Genomic DNA, 10,804 nt, shown 5'->3' on the forward strand with positions numbered 1-10,804 from the left:
AGCAGTCAGCGAGAAACTGCATGTACCACGGTCATGTGGATAGCTTACAAAAGAGTGTTGAATGAAAATAGTAAGAAATAGATTAAGGTCTATGGCGCTACATAATTTACATAAATATTCCATATATATACATATACTACATATTTTATAAGAATCTATATATATAAGAATATATATACTATATATATGAATATATATAGCATATATATAAGAATATATATACTATATATGAATATATATAGCATATATATAAGAATATATATACTATATATATGAATATATATAAGCATATATATATACTTATATATATGAATATATATATAAGCATATATATAAGAATATATATATACTACATATTTTATAAGGATGCATACAAATGCTATTATACCTATATAATACATCAGAGTGATTATCTATGGAGGGCAGGGGGAATGGGAGCAGGAAAAAGGAATTTAAAAAAAGGGTCTTACATGGACCAATGATGACTGTGTGGAGTTCATATAGAGGAGCCAAGGAATGTGATCAACTCAACTCTGCACCTGAGGTCCAAAATGAGAGAAGGAGGAGAAGGAGGAAGAGGAGGAAGGAAGGAAGGAAGGAAGGAAGGAAGGAAGGAAGGAAGGAAGGAAGAAAGAAAGAAGAAAAGGAGAAGAAAAGGGAGGAAGAGGAGCAGGAGGAGGAGGAGGAAGAGGAGGAAACATAGTAAGACACTACTATAACCTTAGAGTAGGAAAGGCCTTTTAAACAGGTAAGAAAAGACACAAACCAAAAGTATGAAATTATAACTTTGGCTATATGCCCAAGGAGGCATCTCTAAGGACTTCAACACAGCATTTTAGTCATAGTTAAAAATTGGAAATGCCCTAAAGGTTCATTGAGAGGGAAATGGTTAATCGTGACCTACTCATAGCATAGAATGCTATTCAGAGCTCAGAAAGAACAAAGCTGACCTGTATGTAATGACAAAAGCCACAACATGCAAGAAGGCCATTCTCAATGTCATGCAGGTCTCACTTGTCTCACCCAGGCACTGACCCTGGGTCAAGGTGTATTGATAGGTGAAAAAAGCAAGTCAGAGAATAAAATTATTGCATTAATTTACAAGTGAAATACAATGCAATTTATACTATAAAATGAGGGTGTGGCACAAAAACATCTATGTTTTTATCTGCATCCTATACATATGTAAATACCTAAAATAAAGTCCTGGGACATTTAAAAAATAAATATATGTGTTTTTAAAAGGGATAGGGAGCATGAAAGGATTGCTACATGATTAGTGTCCCTTGGCAAGAGCTTCCAGAATAGTTTTGAGCAATAAGGCCAGTTTTTCTGAGTGTCACCAGGTTCATAAACTCTCATCTCTCCGGTCTCCCCAGAGAAAGTCCCTGAGCTAGAGCCTGCACTTTCTTGATTTATCCAGCAGGGGGCAGAAGCACCATGAGTCGGCAGTCCTGAGACCTGGAATTTAGGGCTGAGCCAGCCTTCTCCAGCAGCGGACGTTTGGCCTTGCTTCTCCACCATTAAGGGGTGATTATTTTTAAGTTTTCCTGCAGAGAAGCAGGTTCAAATACGTATTCTTGGCTACATATTTTAAAAATTGAAGGGAGCCTGGGTGGCTCAGTCAGTTAAGTGTCAGATTCTAGATTTCCATTCAGGTCAGGAGCTTAGGTCATAGTTTCAAGGTTCATGGGTTCCAGTCTGTAGCTGGGTTCTGCACTCACAGCTCGACACCTGCTTGGGATTCTCTCTTTCTCTCTCTCTCTCTCTCTCTTTCTCTCTCTCTCTCTCTGCCATTTCCCAGCTTGTACTCATGTGTGCTCTTTCTCTCTCTCTAATAAATACACATTAACAAAAAAAAGATTGCTTAAAAAAAAAATTCAGAACAGGGGCACCTAGGTGGCTCAGTTTGTTAAGCATCAGACTCTGGTTTCCACTCAGGTCATGAATTCACAGTTCCAGAGATTGAGCCCCATGTAGGGCCCTCTGCTGGCAGTGTGGATCCTGCTTGGGATTCTCTCTCCCTCTCTCTGCCTCTCCCCATCTCATGCATACACGCTCTCTCTCTCTCTCTCTCTCTGTCTCTCAAAATAAATAAATAAAAATGTTTGCAAAATTTTAAAATTCAGAACATGCATTTGAATTCCGGGTAAGATGTGCTGAGCTGTGAGCACAGGGCCAGATGCAGGGCTTGAACCCACAAACCACGAGATCATGACCTGAGCCGAAGTTGGACATTTAACTGACTGAACCACCCAGGTGCCCCAGGAGAAAACACTTTAATATATCCCTTTTCCAGACTTAAAAACGTATAAACAGTTTACCAACAGGGCCATCATACCATTTTATAGTTGCTTCTTTTCAACTAGACCACCAAAATCTCATAGCCATCTCTTAAGCTCTCAATTTTATTTTTATTTATTTTTTTTAATTTTTTTTTTTTACATTTATTTATTTTTGAGACAGAGAGAGACAGAGCATGAACAGGGGAGGGGCAGAGAGAGAGGGAGACACAGAATCGGAAGCAGGCTCCAGGCTCTGGGCCATCAGCCCAGAGCCTGATGTGGGGCTCGAACTCACGGACCGCGAGATCGTGACCCGAGCTGAAGTCGGACACTTAACCGACTGAGCAACCCAGGCGCCCCTTAAGCTCTCAATTTTAAATGAATTCTACATGTGTGTTATTAATCCAGTTATTTCCATTAAAAGGCATCCTGACATTGAGTGAGATGGGCCAAGACCCCATGCCACTGTTTGGGCTTCAGATCTGTAGTTGTCCTGACCGCAAGAGCCTAGCATTTCGAGGAGCAAATCAGCAGCAGAGGAAGCCAAGTCCATCCTTGGATTCACACCTCTAAATGGCATGGAGTTTTGACAGCCAAGAGCTTATGTGCTCTGTGGTCCTTTGTAGGTTTCCCTACACAGTGGCTTCCTGGACAGTGGATGTTATTTCCATGTATTGGATGACAAAAGATAATCACAGATCAGCTTCAGAATCTCTCTTGGAAGAGTGACTGAGTTATCTATCTGCATATTGTGTGGACTGGCTTACTAGAAAGTGAAGATTTTGGATGGCCAGATTCTAGCTGCTTACCCACAGGGAAGGTGATGACCTCATTGTAGAAAGTTATAAATGTAGCCCTTGCTCATTCCATTGTTTGGGGGGCGGGTGTGGTTCAAAAAAAGGATAAAGTAATGGCTTCATATGTAAAGATATATCAGATTTAAATTTTCCAGCACTGTTCTTCTAGTTGTGCTAAATCTAAATCCTAGGAGACTTAGCCAGATGAAAAATTGAGTTTGTTTTTTTTTTTAATGAATTTATTTCTTGGTTTGGAAGGGATTTACATAAATAGAAAGTTGAAGGATTGGCTGACAAGTAGGAGAAAGAACATACCATTTGGAGAGGACCAACAACCGTACAAAACCAATGTCCAAGGAAGCTAAGACTATTTTGTCATCAACTTTCAAAGACCACGGAATGAAGGGCTCAGAGAAAATGTGGTATCATTTGCTCAGAGGCATAAAGAAAGATTTCCAAGCCCAAACATCTTTGCAGACAATGGTCCAGACAATGGCTGAATTGAATAATCAAAACCACGGGAACAATAAGCCACAGATGCAGAAAGGGACCTGGGTGGTCTGGCTTGTGGTGAGGTGACAGCTTGCCAAGCATCAAGGTCCCCCGCTGTTGAGTTTTGTAGTTGTATTCCTTCTTCCTCAGGATTGAGGTCACAGGAGACGATCTGTCCTGGTTTAAACTACCAAGTTTCAAACCACCTCCAAATAAATGCCTGGAATATCAGCCTGATTGGAGTCTGAAAAGCAGATTTCATTACATATGTGTTTGTTTTTGACACGATGGAAGCCAAAATTTGTTTAAGGTACAAAAGTCTGTTTCCCAGAACAACCGACTATGAACAACTTCATTAAGGAAGTGTCTCATCCCAGTGTAAAGGCAGCAGATGATGCTGAGAATATTACCAAATTGCTGTGAAAAGCATTTGTCCTCAGGAGATCATAAACCAAAAATAAGAGAGGGGATCATGAATCTAAATGTAACAGCTAAAAACTATAAAGCTCTTAGAAGAAAACAGAGGAGCAAATTTTCATGACCTTGGATTAGACAATAGTGTCTTAGCTATCACGTCAAAAACACAAATAACAAAAGAAAAAAATAGATAAATTGGACTTCATTAAAATTAAGATTTTGTGCTTCAAAGAACACTATTAAGAAAGTGAAAAGACCATCCAGAGACTGGAAGAAAATATTTGCAAATCTTATATCTGATAAAGGGCTTATCACCAGAATATATAAAAATTCTTACAACTCAACAATAAAAAGACAAATAACTCAAGTTTTCAATGGGGCGAAGGAATTGAACAGACCTACAAATGGTCAATAAGCACATGAAAAGATAGTCAACATCATCGTCTAGCAGGGAAATGCAAATCAAAACCACAATGAGATACCACATCACATGCGCTGGATGGTTAAGATAAAAAAAAAACAACACAGATAATTCCAAGTGTTGAGAAACATATGGAGAAACTGGATCCTCATACATGGCCAGTGGGGCTGTAAAATGGTACAGCCTCTTTGAAAATGGCAGGCAGTTCCTCCAAAAGTTACAAAGAAAGTTTCTTTGCACTCTTAGGTATGTATATACCCAAGATACTTGAATATGTATATTTACACAAAAACATGAATGTTCATAGCAACATTACCCAAAGAGCCAAAAAGTGGAAACAACCAAAACGTCCACCAACCGATGAGTAGATAAATAGAATGTGGTATGTCCATAAGATGAAATAGTATTCAGCCCTAAAAAGGAATGAACTACGGATACGTGTTACCGTTACACGGATGAACCTTCGGAGCATTGCGCTAAGTGAGAGAAGCCAGACACAAAAGGCCACGTATTATATGATTCCATTTATATGACATATCTAGAACAGGCAAATCCACGCAAGCTAGCAAGTAGATTGATGGTTGACAAGTCCTGGGGGGAGGGGGATGAGGAAGGATGGCCGAGGGGTGTGAGGTTTCTTTGGGGGGATAATGAAATGTTCCAGAATTGGTGACGGTTGCACAATTCTGTGAATATACTAAAATCAGTGATTTGCGCAGTTTAAAAAGATGGATTGTGGCGCCTGGGTAGCGCAGTCGGTTAAGCGTCCGACTTCAGCCAGGTCACGATCTCGTGGTCCGTGAGTTCGAGCCCCGCGTCAGGCTCTGGGCTGATGGCTCAGAGCCTGGAGCCTGTTTCCGATTCTGTGTCTCCCTCTCTCTCTGCCCCTCCCCCGTTCATGCTCTGTCTCTCTCTGTCCCAAAAATAAATAAATGTTGAAAAAAAATAAAAATAAAAATAAAAAGATGGATTGTATTGGTATGAACTGTATCTCAATAAAGCCATCACAGCAAATAAATAAATAAATAAATAGCATAAATGAGTGAGTGAATGAATGAATGAAGGTCACAGCCAGCCAGATCCCTTCTCCCTAATTAACGGGAGCCTGGGGCTCTAGGTATTGATCTGGGTCAGGTGGCCAGCTGTGGCCCATGCACGAGCTGCCAAGGAAGGAGTGAAGAACAATCAGGAGACACCCACGGCAGAAGTGTGACCGACACCTCTTAGTCCCTTCTCAGTGGGAAAATCCTGGTAGGTGGCAGCCTGTGGAAACCGAGGAAACCAGAATTGAGCAAGAGGGAGTGGCAGGAAGGTAGAAGGAGGAACCAGTAAGATACAGCCAATTTGATAGCTTCCTGAAAGCAGGTGTGAGCAGAGAAGGAGACGGTAAGGGCACCAAGCAGAAATCGTGTGTGACGGGGGCGCCTGGGTGGTTCCGTTGGTTAAGTGTCCGACTTTGGCTCGGGTCATGATCTGATGGCTCATGAGTTCAAGCCCCGCCTCGGGGAGCCTGCTTGGGATTCTCTCTCTCTCTCTCTCTCTCTGCCCCTTCCTGGCATGTGTACACTCTCTCTTTCTCTCAAAAATAAATACAAAAACTTAAAAAAGAAAAAAAGAAATTGTGTGTGACTTGTGGAAGTAGTCATCCATTGTCCCCTAAGTGATTTGTGACATTCATTTTGTTCAGTAAGCTTGTGTGCCAACCGGGTGCTAGTCATGGGCAATAAAAGGAAACTAAGAGCCAGGAGCTTGCAGCCTGCTAAGAACGACAATAAATTACTCTATAGTACAATAGGCGCAATGGCGAAAGTAGGTGTCAGAGTGAAGAAGGGTCACCAGATTCAGGCTAGATCACCGAGGAGGGCTGTCTGGAGGAGGCGGTACTTGAGAAGAATCTGTGCCTTTGAGGAGACGTTGCCATTTCGGGAAACCGCAACCTAGGGAAGCTGGCTAAATCCCTTCAGGTAATCCAAGACAGAGGCCAGACAAGAGCCCATTCCCAAGCCAGCCATGTCCTTTTGCTGAGACCTTCATCTTCCACAGCTTCCAGCTCTCATCCCGAACTACTCGCTGGACTGCCTTGTGATCTGAGACACTTTAGATCTATTCTAAATCTAAACTGAAAATGTCCTCTGCTAAAGAATTAGAACCGTGGTGGTTCTTCGTGGAGATGAGGTAGTTTAGGCTAATTGTTTCCCTTTCTATAAGCGAGTTGTGTGCATGTGCATGGGAAGAAAAAGTCTGGGGTCACCAAATGGAGACCCCTGAAGGGGGTAGTGGGATTAGTAGTACTTCCTCTAGATTGACATCTGAGTGCAATTGTCTAGCCCTACACATTCCTCCCAGGGCCCAGAGGTAGGTGTCTGGTGGCCTGAGATGGCGACGTCCCTCGCATTCAGAAATCTGGAAAGGGCCTGCAGTTGCTAGAGAAGCTCTGTCCCTTTTCCCTAGTACTTTACAAACGCTACTATTTTTTTTCCCACTGTGTTCCATGATATAAATAGGATGAAGAGCCTTGATTTAGCAGCCATGGATTGCCAGCCTCGGAGCTCATGAAGGGCCAGAGATTGATGAGTAAATAACTTTTTTGTCCTAGTGATGCCTCTTGATTGTTGTGTGTCTGTTCTGGAAGAAAAGGCAGGAAATGAGTGTCCCAGAAAGGAGTTACCCACAGTTAGCATGACCCTTGGATTCAAGTTCTAGAAAACAGCAGGCTGGAAAGGTTTGGTCAGACAGGATTGGTTTGATACATTGGGAAATTTGCCCAACAGGAGCCTGATGGTTTATATCAACTTTCAGAAGGTAGTAACTAAGCAGGTAACAATTTGACTTTCTGGGTCAACTGGGTCACTGAACCCTGTTTTAATTGTAACATGCTCCAAAACTGCCTCTGTTATGAGTTGGATTATGTTCCCCTGAAAAAAAATATGTTGAAATCTTAACTCTAGTCCCTCAGAATCTGCCCTTATTTAGAAATAGGTCATTTCGTGGGGCGCCTGGGTGACTCAGTTGGTTAAGCGTCCGACCTCAGCTAAGGTCATGATCTCACAGTTCGTGAGTTCGAGTCCCGCGTCGGGCTCTGTGCTGACAGCTCAGGACACCTATTAACTAATAGATGATTAGTTAAGATGAAGTCATGCTGGAGTAGGAAGAACCCCTAATCCAATGTGACTAGTGTCCTCATAAGCAGACGGTCACATGCAGACAGACACATGGGGAGAAGTCTATGTGAAGATTGAAGGCTGAGACTGGAGAGACGCAGCTACATGCCAAGAGATGCCAGGGAGTGCCAACAACCCACCACAAGCAGGGCGACGAAGGATTCTTCCACAGGTTTCAGAGGGAACGTGGTGTTGCTGACACCTTGATTTTGGACTTCTAGCCTTCAGAACCGTGAGACAATAATTTCTGTTATTTTAAGCCACCAAATTTGTGGTCCTTGGTTACAGAAGCCCAAGGAAACTAATAATACAGTCTCCCAACCTTGAGGCTTTATTGGCATGCACAAAAAAGTCTGTAGTCTTTATTGGAAGGGCAGAATTTTGGCATTTGTTTCTATTTTATAAAAAAAAAAAATGTTTTTCAAATCTCCTGGGACTCTGGTGCTGTTCTTAAGAGTGCTGATGGTATCCAGGGCTGGCTCTCATACCTCTTACTCCTGTGGCTCAGCTTTCCTTGAGCTGGAAAGGCTATATTCAGATCCTACGTGAGCCTGCATAAATGAAAAAAGTGGGCTTCTTTTTTCTAATTTTTAACACACATTGCACCACTTACACTTTTGTATGCATTGATGGTCTTTCTCATTTACTCATTCAGTCAACAAACCCTTTTTTTTTAATTTTTTTAAAATTTTTTTAACGTTTTTTATTTATTTTTGAGACAGAGAGAGACAGAGCATGAACGGGGGAGGGGCAGAGAGAGAGGGAGACACAGAATCGGAAGCAGGCTCCAGGCTCTGAGCCATCAGCCCAGAGCCCGACGCGGGGCTCGAACTCACGGACCGCAAGATCGTGACCTGAGCCGAAGTCGGACGCTTAACGGACTGAGCCACCCAGGCGCCCCAGTCAACAAACCCTTATTGTGCACCTGCAGTGTGTTGGCCTCTGCCCTCCCTGAGCCTCCAGCCTAGAGGCAACCTCACACTATCCCACCACTCCACCCATGGAGATATTGCCTCGAACCTTTCCAGGTCTCCTCACTGAGTCATGCTTGGCTAACTTATGGCTTCTTTCCAGTGGTGACACACCTCCATCTCTGAAGGAAGAGATGAGTTTTTGGACCACCCAGAGTCCTTCAGAGCCATGTCTGGGGAACAAGTTGTATGCTTAAGCTGCAAAAAAAAAAAAAAAAAAAAGTTTAGGTCTTTGTTTTTCCTCCAAAAACCTCAAAAAAACCCTGAAATATTTTAATAGCAACACCAATGGGATACTTAAACATTTTTAAAAATGTTTATTTATTTTTGAGAGAGAGAGTGTGTATGTGTACAAGAGCGGGGGGGTGGGGGGACAGAGAGAGAGGGTGATAGAATCCCAGGCAGGCTCCACACGGTCAGCACAGAGCCCCACGCAGGGCTCGAACTCCAGAACTGTGAGATCATGACCTGAGCTGAAACCAAGAGTCGGACGCTTAACTGACTGAGCTACCCAGGTGCCCCTGGGGAGACCCCTTCAACTCAAACCCAGTTCAAGCCTCAGTAGCCTTTCCTTACCTTTTTCTACATTGTGTTTCCTTTGCTCTAGAGAGGGGAGCAGGTGAAGGAGCAGGATCATCTCCTTTCTCTCTTTTTATCTTACTCTTGGGTAAAGAAATGGTGCTGGGCTCAGGTCTCTCAAAACAGCCAGTGCTTCCCAGAGTAAAACTCTTTTTTTTTTAATCTTTAATTTTTTAAATGTTTATTTATTTATTTTTGAAAGAGAGAGAGAAAGTGAGTATGAGCAGGGGAGGGGCAGAGAAAGAGGGAAACACAGAATCCGAAGCAGGCTCCAGGCTCCCAGCTGTCAGCACAGAGCCTGATGCAGGGTTCGAACTCACGAACTGCGAGACCACGACCTGAGGGGAAGTCGGACGTGTAACCGGCTGAGCCACCCAGGTGCCCTCCCAGAGTGAGACTCTCGATTGCCCGACTCTACCAGGGATCTTCTTCCAAGGTTGTCACTGAATTGTGACTCGAGCCTCATCACAGCTGCCATAACACATCACAAGACATGCACATGGCAGGCACTCAGAGTTGAAGCTGCAAATGAAAACCGGAAGCAAGCTGGGCTTTCCACTGCAGAGAGAAACGTCTCCACATGCCTGGGAAAATGACTTCTGCCGCAGTGAGCTGACCCTTGTTTCTAACTCTAGAATATTCCTTTATGGTGTATTGAGACAGCAACGGTTAAAGTCGGTGTTTCAGGAGGCAATCATACATCTAATAATCGTATTTTGTTACATGAGAAGACTACCACCTCTGCAAAGGGTGAGGGGGGTATTTATTTATTTATTTATTTGTTGTTTGTTTGTTTTAAACTTTTTTTTCCATATTTGAGTATATCTTATCAACGTTTATTTATTTATTTTTTTGGGACAGAGAGAGACAGAGCATGAACGGGGGAGGGGCAGAGAGAGAGGGAGACACAGAACCGGAAACAGGCTCCAGGCTCCGAGCCACCAGCCCAGAGCCCGACGCGGGGCTCGAACTCCCGGACCGCGAGATCGTGAGCCGGCTGAAGCCGGCCGCTCAACCGACTGCGCCACCCAGGCGCCCCATGTTTGTTTGTTTTTTAAGTAACCTCTAGGCTGCCCAACGTGGGGCTGGATCTCACAGCCCCAAGGATCAAGAGTTGCACGCTCCACCGACTGAGCCAGCAGGGTGCTCCTTGCCCTCTTTTCCAAGTGTCTCTGCAGTTGCCACATCTCAGCTCTCATCTGGTCCCACCCGGAAAGCAGGCTCTTAGCCTTTTCTCTCCTGCCCACAATACCCCTCTGCTTGCAACCTGGCTTCGTAAAACAAGACTTGATCTCAAGTGTCTCTCAAGATTGCTCCTAAGGACCCTCAATTCGATGTGTCTGCAGGACCGTGAAGTGTAAGGCAGGAGGCAGGAGAGCAGAGAGGAAGCCCTGGAGTGAGAGTCATGTGGCCTTCATAAGCCAGACCATTTCTCCTAGTGGCTGCACCTACCCTTGACCTTTTGAAACAGAAACCAAACAAGCCTCCCCGGCTTCCCCCCTGCCTTCCCCTTGTCTCTTTCTTTGTTGAAAAAATTGAGTGGTCTGTCCTCACAGTCTGCACATTGCTGATGACACTGCCATCCACGGTGGTGGCATTTTTAACATAGTCTCCTGTCTCCCATATTTCCTGGTAGTTAGATTTTAAGACTTAATCAGATTCAGGTCTGACTTTTTTGGCT

The sequence above is a fragment of the Puma concolor genome, chromosome B3, assembly GCF_028749965.1.
Source record: "Puma concolor isolate L17-30 chromosome B3, mPumCon1.1.hap2, whole genome shotgun sequence".
NCBI classification, from domain to species: Eukaryota; Metazoa; Chordata; class Mammalia; order Carnivora; family Felidae; genus Puma; species Puma concolor.